At 43.3% G+C, this 16,818-nt stretch overlaps 1 protein-coding gene across 3 annotated transcripts in view; it reads left to right on the forward strand.

Moving 5' to 3' along the window:
* The window catches only part of Kitlg (KIT ligand), an 87,697-nt gene that overhangs the window by 383 nt on the left and 70,496 nt on the right, over nt 1-16,818 (forward strand). The gene's annotated exons all lie outside the window — the stretch shown is intronic.

A 16,818-nucleotide genomic window follows, 5' to 3' on the forward strand; every position in this document is an offset into this window, starting at 1 on the left:
CAGCCACCGCCCGGGGGAGGGAGGGGGTGAGCCCGGGAGCTGGGGAGTGCTAGGGGTGAGAGGGAGCCGCTGGCAAGTTTGCAGCGGCGGCGGCGAAGTTTGAAGCTGTCAGTCGCCAGCCGCGGCGGCAGCCTTCGCTCCCCGGCCTGGGAGTTCGAGTGATCACGGGGAAGGCTTGCTTTTGCACGGGAGGTCTTTCCCGGCGGATTCGGGGAGGTTATGAAACAGCTTCCCACGCGCCACCCTCGCTCGCTCGCTCGCTCGCGCAGTCGGCTTTATCCGTGCCGTACCCAGGTGGGCGCGGGACGCGGTGCGGACGCGAGTGCAGCCACTGGAGCGGAGCCAGCCCCGAGCTCCTCGGCGGCTGCGCCAGGCGGGGTGCAGCACCTGCCCGGCGGGCGGGGGAAACTTGGCAGCCGGCGAAGTCGGCCGGGTTCACAGCTCTGGGTGGGCCCTCCGGAAAGCTCTAGATGGAGTAGTAGGACCTCCCCACCGCCGACACCCTCTTCCATTACAAAACAGTAAAAGTTCTTTTTTTTCCTCTTTTTTTTTTTAACTCCTCCCCCCCTTCTTTTAATGTGCACCTCCTAAGGATAGTTATTGAGATAATGCCCAGGGTCGCTAAATTGCTCTTTATGCATAAAACATGGCCCGGGGGTACAATTACGTTTTTTCTTCGTTGACACACGTATCTGGCTAGGGGTTAGAAAGAGCCACTGAAGTCACCTTATTCTTCTCTGTAGTTCTTTTTATCCTCGCGGTTGTTACCTCTCTATGGCTCTTCCTTTCCGAATTGATCTGCAGTTGGTTGGGTAAAGCTGCGCTTTCACCCCTAGCCCTTCTCCCAACCCCCGCGCCTCCCCCCGCCCCCCCCCCCGCTCCATTCTATAGGTGATTGAAATTTCTGAAATAGATGGAAGGGGATGGGATCCGAGGGTGCTCATCTTCGGCTTTGTTAAAAGCATCAGCGTGTTGCAAATAATTCATTAAGTTACTGGTTACTGGTGTTATGTCTTATTTGAAGAAGGTATCTAGGGCGGGAGTCTGACCCATCAGGAAACAGGAAGAATAAAGCACCTTTCCCTAGTGTGGAAAGGGATCCGGTAGGGAGCGTGGCCTGGCATGCCGGAGGTGCTCTCCTTAGAGCGCTGACCTGAGTCTGTGAGGCTGGGGGAGAAATGGGACTCTGGTATCCGCCCCTGCGCGCAGGCTAGTTTTTACTCCAGACTTCACACCTGAGATCACTACGCTCTCGAGATGCGGATGTTAACGAATTCCTTCAACAAAGAAAAGTTTCGCTGTGATTGCTTGCTGTGTACATGCCTTCTGCGTTGTGGAATAATAAACAAGGGTGGGGTACCTATTTCTTTTTTATACTAGCATCCGCTCACATGAATAATGGTGGTGTCTCTGAACGGAGCAGCAGGAAGGGAGCTCAAACCTTCTTATTTAAACAAGAAAACAGGAGGCAGACGAGGTTAATGTCCAACACGCCATGGCAGAGCAATGTGCTCTGGAGTGACTTTGAGAGTCAGTAGGATTGATGATCCCTGCACCCTCCTTGCAAAACAAGGGCGAGCTGTGTAATCTTCTTCCTCGCTTTGATTAAATGGCTGTGTAAATAGGATTACATGGAATAATTCCATTGAAAACTAGAAAGAGGTCCAGCCAGCCTGAAACACTGTGGCAGTGGCATTCGTGACTCAGTGCTGCCGACCAGAGATATTTGAGACGACTAAGTATTTTAGAAATGTGACCTGTTGGGACCAAGTTAAAGTGCAGGCCCTTTGGGGGGGAACTTGCTGCTGATAAAGGGTTTGCAGGCAAAAAGGGCAGTGCTCTCATTGAATGAAGGCATTCATTGTCTGGGATCTAATGACCTTCAAGGTTTCTTTTAAGGATACGGCTAGCAATTCATAGTCTTGTCCCTGAAAAAGAGGACAGAGGAAACAGCACGAAATCAATAAAAATAATCCATTGCAATGAAGGAGGGGATCAGATTCTCTTTCCTGTTGTCAAATCTTCGAATCCAAGAGTTGCAAAGAGATTTTCTGTACAACTCTGCATGTGTGGGTCCTGGTGTACAAGTGTAGGAAATGGACACTAGGAAGGATCCAGGCTTTTTTTTTTTAATCTGATGTTATTTTTTGCGTGGGAGGAAAATCTATTGTTATTGAATAGTCTATTGTAAATATGGGAATAATACCAACTTCCCTTATAGCCTCCTTGTTCAATATGCTCTCATGACCCAATAAACGAAAAAGAATTTAATGATAACATTTGAAAGGATTTTAATTAAAATTATATAGTTTCACAAGAATCTTGGGAGCACCAGGCCTTTTGAGTCTTCAGTGAAGCTAAATAATTGTGAAAATTCTAACAGCAGCCACTTGGGGCTTGATGGATGACTCCTTAATTTACTTGGTAGCAGTGGTGTACTTGAGTATTTGGGAAATAAGTACACAAGTGACAGTCATGAAGACATCCAGAGCAATAAATTATGTCTTAAGTCTGTAATGGAAAATATGTATTGTATTTTTGAGATTTCTTTTTGTTTCTCCTCCCCCGCCCCCCATATTGTAGGAATTTATGGTATATAGAGAAAATTGCATCTCTCATTTAGAAACTGCTATCAGCTACTTTTAAAAACACAGGGTTCTGATAGTTACATTACAATGAGAGGCCATGTTGCAACGCCACTGATGGTTAAAAGTGTGGTCAGTTGAAGGTGCTTGTATTTATGCCTCATGTTTTAGCTCCCCAACAGGTTTCTAGAGTTACTGTGAGTGTTGTCAGTGTCAGAAATACTGAGACAGGAAAGATCTGTCTTGAAAACAATGCAGAAAGGTCTATTTTAGGAACACTGAAGCACTCGGGGAGGAAACAAATAGCATTTTAGCTTTTACTCTACTAGAAAAAGATCCTCCATTTTTTGGTTTATGAAATATTTGTTACTTGAGTTACAATGGCAGTTACCATATAGATAAATTAACATATTTGTGAAAAGAGCATTTGAGAATCTTGTCCTTGCATTCACTCAGTTTGCAGTGTATGCTTCCAATAGTTCTAATTTATGTAGCTTTTAATTGATACATTTCTGCCAAGACCTTCAGACTCAAGTGCTAAGTCGATTACATTTAACATAAAACGGAAAATAACCATATGGAAATCTAAAAGTCAGTGCCAAACCAATTAAAATTGCTAAATTTTATTTATGTCTAACTGTTGAGGTGAAGATAGCAAATTGTGAGTGAATGTTTGTTGCTTAATGACAGGTGATTGATCAAAATCTTGCCAGCACCTTAAGTAACATTACAAATAAAATTCCTGCCAAAATAGCTAGTCTTTCAGCTTTGGGTGTTCTTTCATGTTCCCTTTCTTCTCCTGCCCTGTTGGTGGAGCACCTAAAATACTGTTAGTGGGAGGACCCTAAGCTCTAGCCTGTGAACACTTAGGCTCTGATTTCTGTTTCACCACTTGTGAGAGGAATGACCTTCGGCAAATGGTATCTTGGGATTTCCGTTTTGTAATCTGTATGATGTCTGTAAAATCGTTATAAAGATGTTTCTCAGATGGTGGCTGAAAGGACTGAAGGGGATAAACAGTTTCTGTCCCTGCACAGTAGCTCACTAGTACAGTCTGAAATACATCCCTGAGAATTGTCTTTCCCACCAGTTTAAAAAGCCAGAGGAAAATGATCTCTAAGGAGAAAGCAGAGGCAAGCTTTTCTAAATCTGGATCCTTTAATTCAGTGCCTGGCCTTCATTACCAGCCGACATCTGATTAACAGTTGTCCTTAACACAGGGCCAAACTGCAAATGTGCAGAAACCAGGATTGTGTTTGGACCTGAGAATGGGAAGCTAACTATACTTTTCTTTCAAGTTGAAAGTGAATGAGAGAACGAGGGGAGACACGGAAAGCAGGAGCACGCGTTTGATTTAGTTTCCTGTTTGTGTATTTGTGCTAAGTTCATCCTCTGTGGTTCTGAAAGTCTGTCTCCCCTTAGAATAAGAAGAATTGGTCAGCTTGATGTTGTAATTGCTTTTCTCAGTGAGGATGTACATTCATTTACTCTTTATTGCCCTAACCAGGCAACAATCAGTGATATTTCTCCCTGCATTATCTAAGTTTGGGGACCCCCTTTTTTCATCCACCTTAATGTTGCCATCTGTAAATTGGGGTAAGACATTAGGATATTAATCTCTGAGGAAAAAAATCTCTTTTCTGTTCAGGAACGTGACTCACCAGAGGCTGTAGGAATTCCGCTTTTGGTCTCAGTCACCTGTGTGATGAGAGAGGACGCCCAGATGAGACTCTTGAACAGTGCTCTCCATTCAGGGCTGTGTACAGACTTACTTCCTGGAAACCACCGACTCCAGCCTTGCTGATTTAAAGATGCCACAAGATATTTTGCCTTTTCACTTAATTATGGGCATACTAAAAACTGTTTACCCGGGGCTGGGGCTGGCATTATCATTATCCTTCCCTACCTATTTCAGTCTATCCAGAAAGAAAAGAGAAGGTGGAATGCTTTTCATATAATTAGGCCTCCAGGTTCTTTTTCTTATATTTTTTTTCAAAAGCGTGATGTGTGTCATCCAAGGGAAGACTGTTGTGTTACTCTCTGTCCTCTGGCTATATTTTACTGATTGTTTCTAGGCCGCCACACAGGCTTGCTTATTAGGAGACTGTTCTTTTCTTAACCTGAATACTGAGTTGTGTGACTTTGGGAAATTATTTGAACCTTTCCTAACCTGTTTCCTCAGTCGAAGGAAGGGAAAATAAGACTGGTTATTTCTAAGTGCCTCTACTTCTAAGTATCTTTCTCTTCTAAGACACTAAGGGAGAAGGTTGAGCCAGGTGACCTGGGAGCCTCCATTGGTTCTGAGATTTATATGGCTGTTGCTTCTGTGTGAAAACAATAAGCATATCGCTGTTGCTTTAGGATGACGGTGAACCCGTGGGAGGGAAAGACCCTCAGATTTACCTTTAGACTGCTCTTTCACCTCCTGCCTGTTATTTCTTTAAAACAAAAATGATGTTTGTAGTTGAAGAAGACCTCTATTCTCTCCTAATCTTCCGAGTACTCTGAGCGAGGAAGAATCTGAAACAGAATCAGACAGTCCTAGGACATGCATTTTCTGAGACAGTGTCTTCCGTGTCTGCCTGACCAGTGGCTGATGTGGCAGAAAATATCATGAGTACAGAGAACCAGAGGAAGAGGCTGTGCACCTGTTCTGTCTCCAGGCGTGTGACCCTGGTCCAGAGTCTCTTGTGGCCTCTATCCACAAGTTAATACTGAAAAGATACTGGAGATGACAGGCAACAGCTGAGGCCACAGAGGTGGACAGAGCAGAGAGCCTTGGGGGAAGGCTAGCTCTGTGGTGTTTCGCTAAGTCTTTGCTTGCCTCAGCATTTACCAGGTTCCAGGGCATCTCTCCTGCAATCCATGTCAACTTTATTTCCTTGGTTAATACTGGATACAGGACTATAGCCAAAGGCAGATTTTCTTTAGATGTCAAAAGCCACGCTTCTCCTTGTTGACATCAGAATATTCAAAAGCCAGCTGGACCTTCCTGCAGCCAAGAGACTGGAGATTCCTCTGAAACTTATGCCATGGAGATGGCAATAATGCTCAATTCTGAGTGCTGCCAGAGCGCAATGAGTCGCCTATTAAAAGAAAGTTCACAATTGAGGCAATACTCCAGATAATTAAAAAAACAAAGACAGCACAGCTCTCCTTTGGTCATCTGGATGCAGATTTAGCACTTGACTTGCACCTGTAGCGGCTGGCTGTGCTTGGCTTTCTTGAGTGCTGTGGATTAGAGCCTGGTTTTATTGGAAGAGGAGTGAATAGGTGGCCCTTTTTTGTGTGTTCTCTGTACACAGACGACAGCTGAAACATCTCCTGGTTGCCTTGCAAAGAATGCCTTCGCTCTCTAGGGTGACCTCGAAAAGGGGTGTGAAAGGAGCACAGGCAAACTCATCCATCCACGGAACCCACATAGAAAAGCAAGTCTGCGTCATCTTTGCAGAAAGGGCATCTCTGCTGTGCAACTGTGTCCCTGTGTAAACCTTGGGGGGAAGTGCACAGCCTGGCCCGGGGTGGGGGGTCGGGGGTTTGGTTTGCTTTGTACACACATTATTGTGTAGCCACCAGCAGTCCATCTTAGGAACAAAAGCCCCGTGGGAGCTTAGAACATTATTTTTCCTTTTCACCTTGATGTATGGGAAACCTCTGAAGCAAGCGACCATTTCCATTTCAGTGTGCTTACTAAACTCCTGGGTGAATCATGTCTCATTACCGGTTTGTGTGTGTTTGAGTGAGCAGAGTCAAGCTTGCTGCCAACTCAAAACTGTATAGTGGTTGGTGCCTCTGGAGAGTCCCTAGGAACTCCACTGTGATGAGTTTTCTGCTGTGTTCTGGGTCTCCCCATCCCCATCCTCACAGCAACTACCCCATGAGAACACACCAGTTCCTGGGTTTGGAAGAAGAGAGCTCACAGAGAAGTGTGCTTCTGTTATGAAGGTTTTGCTACCTCCTGGGATCTGCGCTGTGGCTGTGCCGCATCTTAACACTGTTGAAATGCACAGTCACTGCTGAATGTTAGCTGGATGAGCCCTGGGAAGGGAGAGTAGAGATGTTTTCACAGGAACAGGTTTCCAATATGATCTGGGAAACCCAAGAACTGCAGAAGAGATCTGTGGAGTCCTATGCGGAGCTTTTATTTATGCTTCAGTGTCACCTCACACGTTAACACCTCTGAAATCATAAACACATCAGACATTTCCAGTTCTCACGACCAACTCGGACCTCCTTGGCTGCTTTAGCCTGGATCTGTGACTCTTTCAAAAAGAGTATGTTTTGTAGGCCTTACCAGAGAGCTTTGGTGTGCTTTCTGTCACTTAGTAGGCTCTTCCTGCTGTGGGGTGTGAGTGCACAGGGGAGCACTGGCACTCCTTGTCTCCAGGTGGACCCCAGGTGGGGGCTACTGCAGTGTCATAGAGGGGCCAATCAGAGGGAGAGCATTAACATGGAGTGCTTAATACTTGGAAGACATTAATTTTGTGTAGAAATGCAATTTCCATAGCTTTTCTCTTTCTGTCTTTTAAAAACTTAAATCCTTCCTAGGAGTGTATTTTAAACCCTTTATATATGTTTATAATGTCTAAGAGCCATACCAGTAGATACCCTAACACTATTTAGAAGACAGTAGAAACCTTTTTCCACTCTTAGAATTGTTTGGTAATTTACTAAGCTAGATAGTTTAATTTCATGAAAATGTACATTTCACTGTGAAGAATTTTAATTTTAAAAATCAGGAATAGCTTTTTAATACTTATAGCTAGTTTTAAATCTGCCATTCATAGTTAAAAGCAGATTCATTCTAAGCCCTTTATATGCCTCAACATTTTAAACAATTAGACTTTTAAATACAAAGCGGATTTGGCCACAAACTTCTGAGCACATGCTCGCATATTAATAACTCCACTTGAAGGATCAAAATTCACTATAACCTATGTAAAGAATTAAAATGTGAAGCTATAAAGTTGCTTTATTTTCTAAAAGTAGATCCATAATTAATTAATTCATTTACTTTTTTTTTTAGACACAGGGTTTCTCTGTGTAGCCTTGGCTGCCCTGGACTCCCTTTGTAAATCAAGGTGGCTTGGAACTCACAGCAATCCGCCTGCCTCTGCTTCCTGGAGTGCTGGGATTACAGGCATGCACCACCTTGCCTGGCTCATTTACCTTTTTTTTTCTGGGAGGTGGATGGTATTTCTTTTTAAATTTCATTTGGCAGGTGAGGAAACTAATGAGTTTCTCAATGAATTTGCGTCGTTGCCATTATTGTCACCCAAAGAGATGAAGTGTGACTCAACAAGTACATTAGTGTGACTTATTCATTACTTTGGAGATAGCAATTCTGTTTACAGGAACACTAAATAAAAAGCAAATGTGACTCAGATAGTGCAAATGGCTGCCAGTAATGGAATTTGGACAAAAAGTCATAGTTCCTGTTGCCTAGCAGAATGCCTCATGCTAGATGCTCAGTCAGTGCACAGTGAAGTAAACACATGTCTGATTCAGGTTGTTGACTATTCGCGCAACTGTCTGAAAGCTTTTCTTTCTTAAAAAAATAAAATACTGAATTTTTAAAGAATAGTACTCATTTCATGTGCAGATAATTGTAGAGGCGGCTTAGCTCACCACTTACAGGAATAATTTCCAGTGGGCAGGCGATTCATTTAGTTCTACGGACCACATCCTCTATTGCTAGAGACTGTAAGAGCTAAAAGAGCCAAGGATGAGACTAGTCACTGCTTTAGTCACTTACTGCCTTTGTGACCCTCACTCGGTTTTGTTTTTTCCTCTCAGAACTTTCCTTTCCCCATATTTAAATGGGCAGCAATAACTACAGGGAGTTTTCATGGGACAATCAAATGGGAGGCTAGGAGCTGTCTGGCGACTGGCACCTCACATATTACCATTTCAGTGAGCGGTACCCCAGAGGAGCCGCTGCCTAAGAAGTGAAAGAGCAGTCTGTTGGTTAAGGATAGGAAGAGTAGTTACTAACAGAGCGTGCGTGCGTTGATCTTACTATGAAGAAGACACTGAGCCACAGACTATGCAAGATTCTCAAGCAAAAATATCTTGACGCACATCATACAATGACCCTATTCCAGCCTTTGCCAACACTGAGTTTTTCAAAATAAAGAAAGCAAAGTTCAGATGGGTTCTGAAGATTTGCGTAGGGTTAACAGGGAAAGAATGCAAGGAAGTCTAAGGATTTAGAAGTGGAAGCCACACCTGTTGAATTCTAGAGACTGGGCTCCTCTAAATCGATGACTTGTCACACACCCGCATTTACGCACGTGCTTAGAGATACCACCTGTGCTATGGTCTTGTTCCCCCAAGGCAAGGTGCCGAAGGCCTGGCGCCAGCTGTGGTGCTATCGGGAAGTAGTAGAGCTTTTGGGAGGTGGACCTAGGGAAAGGAAGTTAGATCATCCAGTGCATGCTCTCGAAGGGAATGCTGGGGCCCTGGACCCTCCTCTTCCTTTCTGGCCTCTGTGAACAGTCCTCAGCCATACCAATTCCACTACGGTGTACAACAACCCCAAAGCCATGGGGTTATGTGACCACGTGTTACACAGTCTTGGTACCTCAAGGCCAAACGAGCCCTTGTTTCTTAAAAGTTAATCATCTCATCCCCACCCCCCCATAGCTATGGAAATGACCGTAACTTGTAAGGTTTGATTGGCTGTTGCTGCAGCCTCCTCTTCATTTCCCCCACCCGCCAGTCCAGTCTTTCTCCTTCCCCTCCTCTTCCTTCTTGCCCCTCCTCCCCCTCTTAGTCCTTCTCCCTCCCCTCCTCCACCCTCTCCTCCTTCCAATCCTCATTCCTCTTCTCCTTCTTCTCCTCTTCCCCCTCCTCCACCCGCTGCTCCTCCATTTCTGTTTAAACCAGGGAACCTGAAAGCAAGCAGAGTTGGTAAACGTCCAGTTAAGTGGAAATTTTGCTTCGATTCCAGCCCCTCCGTGCTGTTCAAGTGTCAATGGTTATGTTTGAACAGTGCCCTGCAAGTCAGAGATCCTGGCCTTCCTAGGCAGCTCTCCAACCCCCATTTCCGGAACTGCCCAGTGCCCCGTCGACTGTTATAGGGGAGGCCTGTGGTAAACTGTAAAAAAAAAAAAAAAAAAAAAAAACCTTTTACTTGATGGATCTGAAACCTTGGTGTCTTTCAAATAAAGTAGCGTTTGAAAATTTAAAATATTTCTAAATATTTTAAAATTACAGTTCTAGATAATTTATTGGAGGGAGAGGGATGCTCCATGGATTACTTTTGACAATTTGTTCTGACCCTATTTCCAAGGTTTTTGAAGACAATTTTAAATCTCCACAATCAGATAAGGAAACTCATAAAAATGCCTTTATGATTGATAATGTCTGGGATTTAAGTCTGTAATTCATTTGTATTGTGGCCTTTGCTTTGGAGTTCCATACCATCTCCACAAAGACCACAATACAAATAATATAAAGAGATTTAGAACCATGCCCCAGGATCACAAGCGTCCACTGCATGTGCCTGGCTTTTTATGTGCCTGCTGGGGGATCTGAACTCAGAACGTCATGCTTGCACAGCACGCGCTATACTGACCTGAGCCCAAAGCGGTAACTTTTTTAACAGATAATTGTTCTAGCATCTTTAGCAACAGTATTGGCGTGGAACTAAGTAATTTGCGGTGTAGTGCACAGCAAACAGGAGGCTCAGTAAGCAGAGGACAGCAGATGCTCTGCTCTTCCCTCTGTCCCGGTCTTTCCATTTGTCAAGCAGAGTGAGCAGTTGCACGTTTCAGGAGACTGTGAAGGATAAAAGAAGCAATCCACAGGAAGCACTTGAGCCAGTGCCTTGCAAAAAGGGAACATTAAACACCCAGTGAAGTTACTATATTCGCATGAAGCCATCGCGTAGTGGCCGTCTGTAGTGATGCCTCATTTCTTACAGAAACCAATCGTCAAGCCCCAAATGACCGCAAGGGAAGATTAGAAGCACTTATCCAGTCTTAAGAGAGTTTACCAAGAGCAAAGTTCCTTTTCTGTCATGTGCCCAAAGCTAGGAGGTCTGTTTTCAAAGATCACATGGATGAGTTTGGTGAGGGATGGAGGAGTGGGTGGGGGCAGGGAGGGGAGATGGCACAGTGTTAACCTTTACCCATTTTGATTCAGAGAATAATTTCCTAGGTGTTTTTTTTTTTTTTTAATTTGAGAGGTGTCAGTTGAGGGAGAGAGGGAAGGGCGCTGCTTCTGTGTTAAAGAGCACCTAGGTTTTACCTCTGGCTCTGCCCCTGGGCTGCTGTGGGGTCTTGGGCAATGTATTTGTCTTTGTTTAACCTTTCTGTAACCTTAGGTAAAATGGAGTGATGAGACTTTGTAGCCTCTCTTTCTTCCTCCTTTGTTTGCTTTTTTCCCCCTCATCCCTTTGTTTCTTCCCTTTGCACCCTCTAGTCTCCCTTTAAATCTAGAAATAACATGTATGATGAATTCTTCTCAGAATTCTTCTATGATAGTATTTTGTAGAACTGGGGACTGCTTCCCTAGCATGTGAAAGGCCCTTTCTATCCCTAGTTACAACATGCAAATAGAAGGAAATCTTCCAGAGTTAACACATTTTGTACTATATTGTAAGCCAGCAAATTCTGTTTTGGCTGTTGTTGGCTGGCCACACACCCAGGAGAAACACGAGTGAGGAGGAGGCTTATAGCTCTGTCAGCCACTTAGGCCATCATAGCTGATTATTTTTCTTTTTCGAGGCCTCATATCTTCATCTAGATCAGTGGTTCTCAACCTTTCCCATGCTGCAACATTTTGATACAGTTCCTCATGTTGTGATAATCCACAACCATAACATTATATCATAACTGCAATTCTGCTACCATTATGAATTGTAATGCAAATACCGGGTATTTAGAATATCTGACATGAGAGTCCTGTGAAAGAGTCCTCACCCCCAACCAGGTGGAGACCCACAGGTTGAGAACCACAGATCTAGACAAAGGTGATGGGGGTAATTTACAGTTAGAAGAACACAGGATTAAAGGAGGTACTGCAGGAGAACTGTCTAACTTTAGGTGCCGTGCCCTTTCAGTAATGTCCCTTCCTGATCTTCCAGGGGGCACTCTCTGTCTTCATTCCATGGGTAGGATGGCTATGATCATTTTAAGGCTGTTTTCACTGAAAAGCAAAGCAAGATTATAGGCAATATGTGATGTGAGGTTGTGTCACTACAGACAGCCTAGCAAAAGGCATGGATGTTCGTAAGGAGGCTGACCCAAGTTTTTGAGAGTCAAGGGAGAGGAATGGATAGGGTAGTGTTCTGTAGACTCTTTTGTCCTATTCTGAGGCAAAAGTCATACTGTCATGAGCCTAGAGTAAGGGAAAAAATTTCAAACAAGTCATAAAAACATTTTCAATATCTGTTTATTAATGCCTTTTAACTTTTTTTTTTTTTTTTGGTTGTCGAGGTTGCTCTTCTTGGGTGCAATCGATTTCTCTACTATTTAGATTTTCCTCATTTGTAAAATGAGGCTACAGTCTAATTTCTAAGGTGGTTCCAAGCATTAATGACTGTAAAGGGAGAGAGCCTGGTTACCAGAAACCTAAGTAAATATTTCTTGCTTCCAGTTAAATTTTTTGTTGTTGTTTTGGGATATAATATTATTGTTAATTTTTTTTTGTTGTTGTTTTTTGTTTGTTTGTTTCTTGGTTCTTGAGACAGGGTTTCTCTGTGTAGCCTTGACTGTTCTGGAATTTGTTCTCTAGACCAGGCTGGTCTTGAGCTCACATAGATTCTCCTGCCTCTGCCTCCCCAGTTCTGGGATTAAAGGCATGTGCCACCACCATCTGACTGTTGTTAATTTTTTAAGTGTTACTTTAATAAATGTAGGAGAAACACAGTTTGAAACATTCATGTTTTGTTTCTTGTACAATTGAAGTAAACCAAAAGCCTCTTCCCAGTGATTCTGTTCGGAGCTTAAGGGCTTAATTGTCCAGGTTAATCTGGGAATAAGTTTTGTATCAGCCAAGCCAGACGCAAGTTTCTTTTTATCAATCCATTAGCTCAGGTAAACAAGCATTCCGTTCTTTGACAGAACATTAAATTGTTATGTTTCTTTAATGGTGTGCCAATGTGTTCAAAGCACTTGTGAGAGAGGAAAAACAGCTCCTGTTTTCTATTCTTTTCCAGCTTCACAAGCGTTTTCAAGGGTTTCTTGCCTGAATCTTTGACTAAACTCACCAAGCCAGAGTGTGTAGAGTAAAACTGAGCTCGAACCCAAAAAGTCCAACCAAAGGAAAACAGATGAGAAATCTCTCATTCGTGGTGGTAGTGGTAGCCGGCAGTGATGGCGGGGTGGTGTGTGATGGTGTGCTAGGGCGATGGGATGGTGGGTGTTGTTGCTGCTGGTAGTAGGGTGTTGGTGGGTAGTGCGGTAATTTGTAGTCTGCTTGTGATTTCCTTCCCTCAAGGAAGAGAACAGTCAAGACACACTAGGTCATTTTAAGGCTGTTTTCACTGAAAAGCAAAGCAAGATTATGGGCAATATGTGATGTGAGGTTGTGTCACTACAGACAGCCTAGCAAAAGGCATGGATGTTCGTAAGGAGGCTGACCCAAGTTTTTGAGAGTCAAGGAGAGGAATGGATAGGGTAGTGTTCTGTATACATATGCCTGTATGCCTATGAAGAAGCAGAGTTGGATTTTAAAAGACCCGAGGAAGGTTTCTACTTTTCCCTACGGGTCTCTGTTGCCCTAGTCTTTTGAGGGAGAATCCAGGAAAAGCAGACTAAGAACTTGAAAGGCAGCACAGGAGACTCACACCGTAAATTCAGTTGTCTGGGACTGACCTGTAGTCATGACACAGAAGAAGGTATCCCTTTTATTATAGGCAAAATGGACGGTGGCTTCTAGAAACTTAGATGTTTTCTTTAGTGTGTACTGCGCAGGGGTGTCCAGGCAAGGCTGACTGTATGACTAACCTGGCCAAAATCTTCCATTGGTCTTTGCAGTACCAGGATAAACTCCAAGTCTGTAGCACCCTAGTCAAGGTCCTCTGTGGTTATCTCCTCCACACCCTAGGTAATAAATGTTACTTCAGCATCTTCTCATCATGAACAGAGGTATTCACACCATAGCTCATGTTCTTAAAGGTCCTGTAGTGACTCATTTACCAAAGCAGATGAGTCTTTTTTTAAAATTATTTTTATATTAATTAGATTTTATTCACTTGGTATCCCAGCTGTAGCCCCCTCCTTCATTCCCTCCCAACCCCACCTTCTCTCCCTCATCTCCTCCGATGCCCCTCCCGAGGTCTACTGATAGGGGAGGTCCTCCTCCCCTTCCAGCAGATGAGTCTTTCTCCAGGACTAGTCATCCAGGGCAACCATTTGCCATTCTTTCCTTCCTCCCTCCCTGAGCACTCATTCTCTCTCTCTCTTTCTCTTCTACCCCCTCACACACACACACAATCATATTAGAAGTACTATTACAATCATTTGAAATTCTTTTTTCCACTTTTCAAGACAAATTACATTGCTTATCTTCTTATAGTAACACAGTGCCAAAGTCTTTGTGAAGATTTTGTTAACTGAACTACGATTTTTTTTTTTTTAAGATTTTACTGCATTTATATAGTGTGTGCATACTGCGGCATGTGTGGAGGTCAGGGGAAGACGTGCAAGCTTGGGTTATTTTCTTTCCACCGTGTAGGTCCTGGGAATTGAACTTAGGTTGTCAGGCTTCTCTACATCCCTGAACTAAGATTTTAGTGAGTCATGATTGGTGGCTCAGGAAAACATCCACCACCACCAGCACCACTCCATCTAAGCATGGATCTGGGCACTACTGAATCATTTTATGCTTAGGCATGAGTTGACACATTGTTGGCATTAAGGAGGGTAAGTAGGACAGTAGGAAGAAATGAGTAATATTATTAGTATGCATCAGAGTCCATGAAAACACATGAAACCATGTGCATACCAGTCCCCTGCATAAACACACATGTTGTTCAAGCATAATTCCGCTCAGAGAGGGAAATGATAATGACTCTACTTGAGGTTATGGAAGACAGTGGGCAGCTGCTTGGCTTTTTTTTTTAAGGCAGTGATTCTCAACCTTCCTCAGACTGTGACCCAGCTCCTCATGTTGTGTAATCCCCAACCATAAAATTATTTTGCTGCTACTTCATAACTATAGTTTTACTACTTTTATGAGTTATAATGAGAATATTAGTGTTTTCGGATGGTCTTAGGTGATCCCTGTGATAGGGGGGTTCAGCTCCCAGGGGGTCACAACCCTCGGATTGAGAACCACTGCTTTAAGGAAATAGCACAATAGCTTGAAAGGCAAATACCAATTGCAGATAATTGAAGATATATGGATGAATTAAGAGCTAGTTAGAGTTTAGAACTAATGCTGTTCATCTTGCATGCCAGATTCTTAACTGTGAGTTAAGTGTGTTCCATACATTGTATCCTAATTTGCCCTGTCTGTGATAGCAGCAATGTGACAGCTCCATTTTACAGAAGAAGAATATGGGTTCAGAGAGGTTAAGCAAGTAGCTCATTTTATAACTGTCAGACATCATCTGGTCTGTTCCCAGTTCCCAGGTAGGTGGTAACGCTGTGGAAGAAAGTTAGAGTAAATGTGTCACCTCGCCCAGGTTACCCGTACTCACCATGCTTCCTTCAAATATCTCCCCATGTTTTAGATTAGGTAATAGGTACCCTAGGTAGCCAGTGCAGGGCACATGCATAGGGTGTTGTAACCACATGCCAGTTCTGAGTCATGTAAACTGAAATGTCAGTTCTGTAACAGTGTGAGAAGCTTCGGATGGTCCCATCAAGAAGATAATTATCAGCGAAAGGATGACATGGTTAAGGAGTTTAGCAGAACAGTATTCCCATGATTAAGATTAGAGATGATGTCGGTGTGGAGTACGGTCTCTGGAGAAGGCTTCGCAAGAAGGGATGTTTTTAGGTAGCATGTGTTCTTAGAGGGCAGTATCTTAGGCATGCGTATGGTGGTGTATGTTGCCATGCCAATACTTAGGAACTGAAGGCTGGAGAATTGCTGCAGAGTTCAAGGCGAGTTGGACCACATAGCAAAACTTTCGTCTCAAAACCAAGCAACGAACAAACAAAATCCAGATAAACAAGTTAGTAGTTCCAAAACCAGCATGCCTTTCAAATTTTAGATAACTTTTATCACAAAGGGCAAAGTTCAACTCTTGCCTCAGTTTGCCAGTGGACCTCCAGAAAGAGACCATTAGTGAGGGGAGGAGATAACAGAGAAAAGCGAGCAATGGAGGCTCATTCAGGAAGGTCAGGGCAGCCTTGGCACTGGGACTCTGTAGCAGCTGAAGCATGTCGTCTTAATTTCATTTAGCTGGATGCCCTGCTCACAGGCCCCTCTCTCCGTTTCCTGAGGAAGTCATCCCATCCCCATCCCCTGCCATCTGGTGAGAGAGCCTCTTTGCTTCCCAAACAGTCTAATGTTTACATTTCTTCCTCCACCCTCTTTTGAATCCTCAGCAAAGCAGCTGGTTTGAAAAGAAGCCCAAAGGATTATCCTGAGAGGGTTTACCCACTTACCCTCTTTCCTGTCCATAAGAGAAAGTTTCTTCTTTTCCCAGCATGACTTATTGTGGGGATGTGAAATCTTGAAGTACATTTTTCTCCTTCTTCTTCTGATTTCTAAACTTACATTAATTGGTGATTTTCTTAAAGTCTCACAGAAGGATGGATTTCAGAACATCATATTATTGTTTATTTAGAACATTAATGCATAATCTTTAAGAACATTTAATAATGCCAGTGGCACTACATACCTTTAATTCCAGTACTGTGATAGCAGAGACAGGTGGATCCCTGTGAGTCCTAGGCCAAACACAGATACACAGTGAGACCCGATTTCCCCAAACAAACAAGCACTTAATGATAGCAGCAATGTCTGCTGTTACCAGCTATGCTGATCCATTACAAATACAATATCTACTTCTTTTTACTTCCAGCATGCATGACTTTAGAATATCCTTTAGAATCTTATTATACAGAATGCTACGTTTAGTTTCCCAGACTTCATGGTGAAAAAAAATTGAACAGCTTAAAGAAATTGAAAATTGAAAAGTTTAAAAAGTGAGCTTGCTTCACTTACTCATGCTTATTAGCATGAAAATGCAATAAATAAGCGTCTTTTGCGGAGGGATGAGTATCAACATGAGTTATATGACATGCCACTTCTGTTTCGTCTAAAAAGT

This window comes from Meriones unguiculatus, chromosome 2 (assembly GCF_030254825.1).
Source record: "Meriones unguiculatus strain TT.TT164.6M chromosome 2, Bangor_MerUng_6.1, whole genome shotgun sequence".
In the NCBI taxonomy this organism is placed as follows: Eukaryota; Metazoa; Chordata; class Mammalia; order Rodentia; family Muridae; genus Meriones; species Meriones unguiculatus.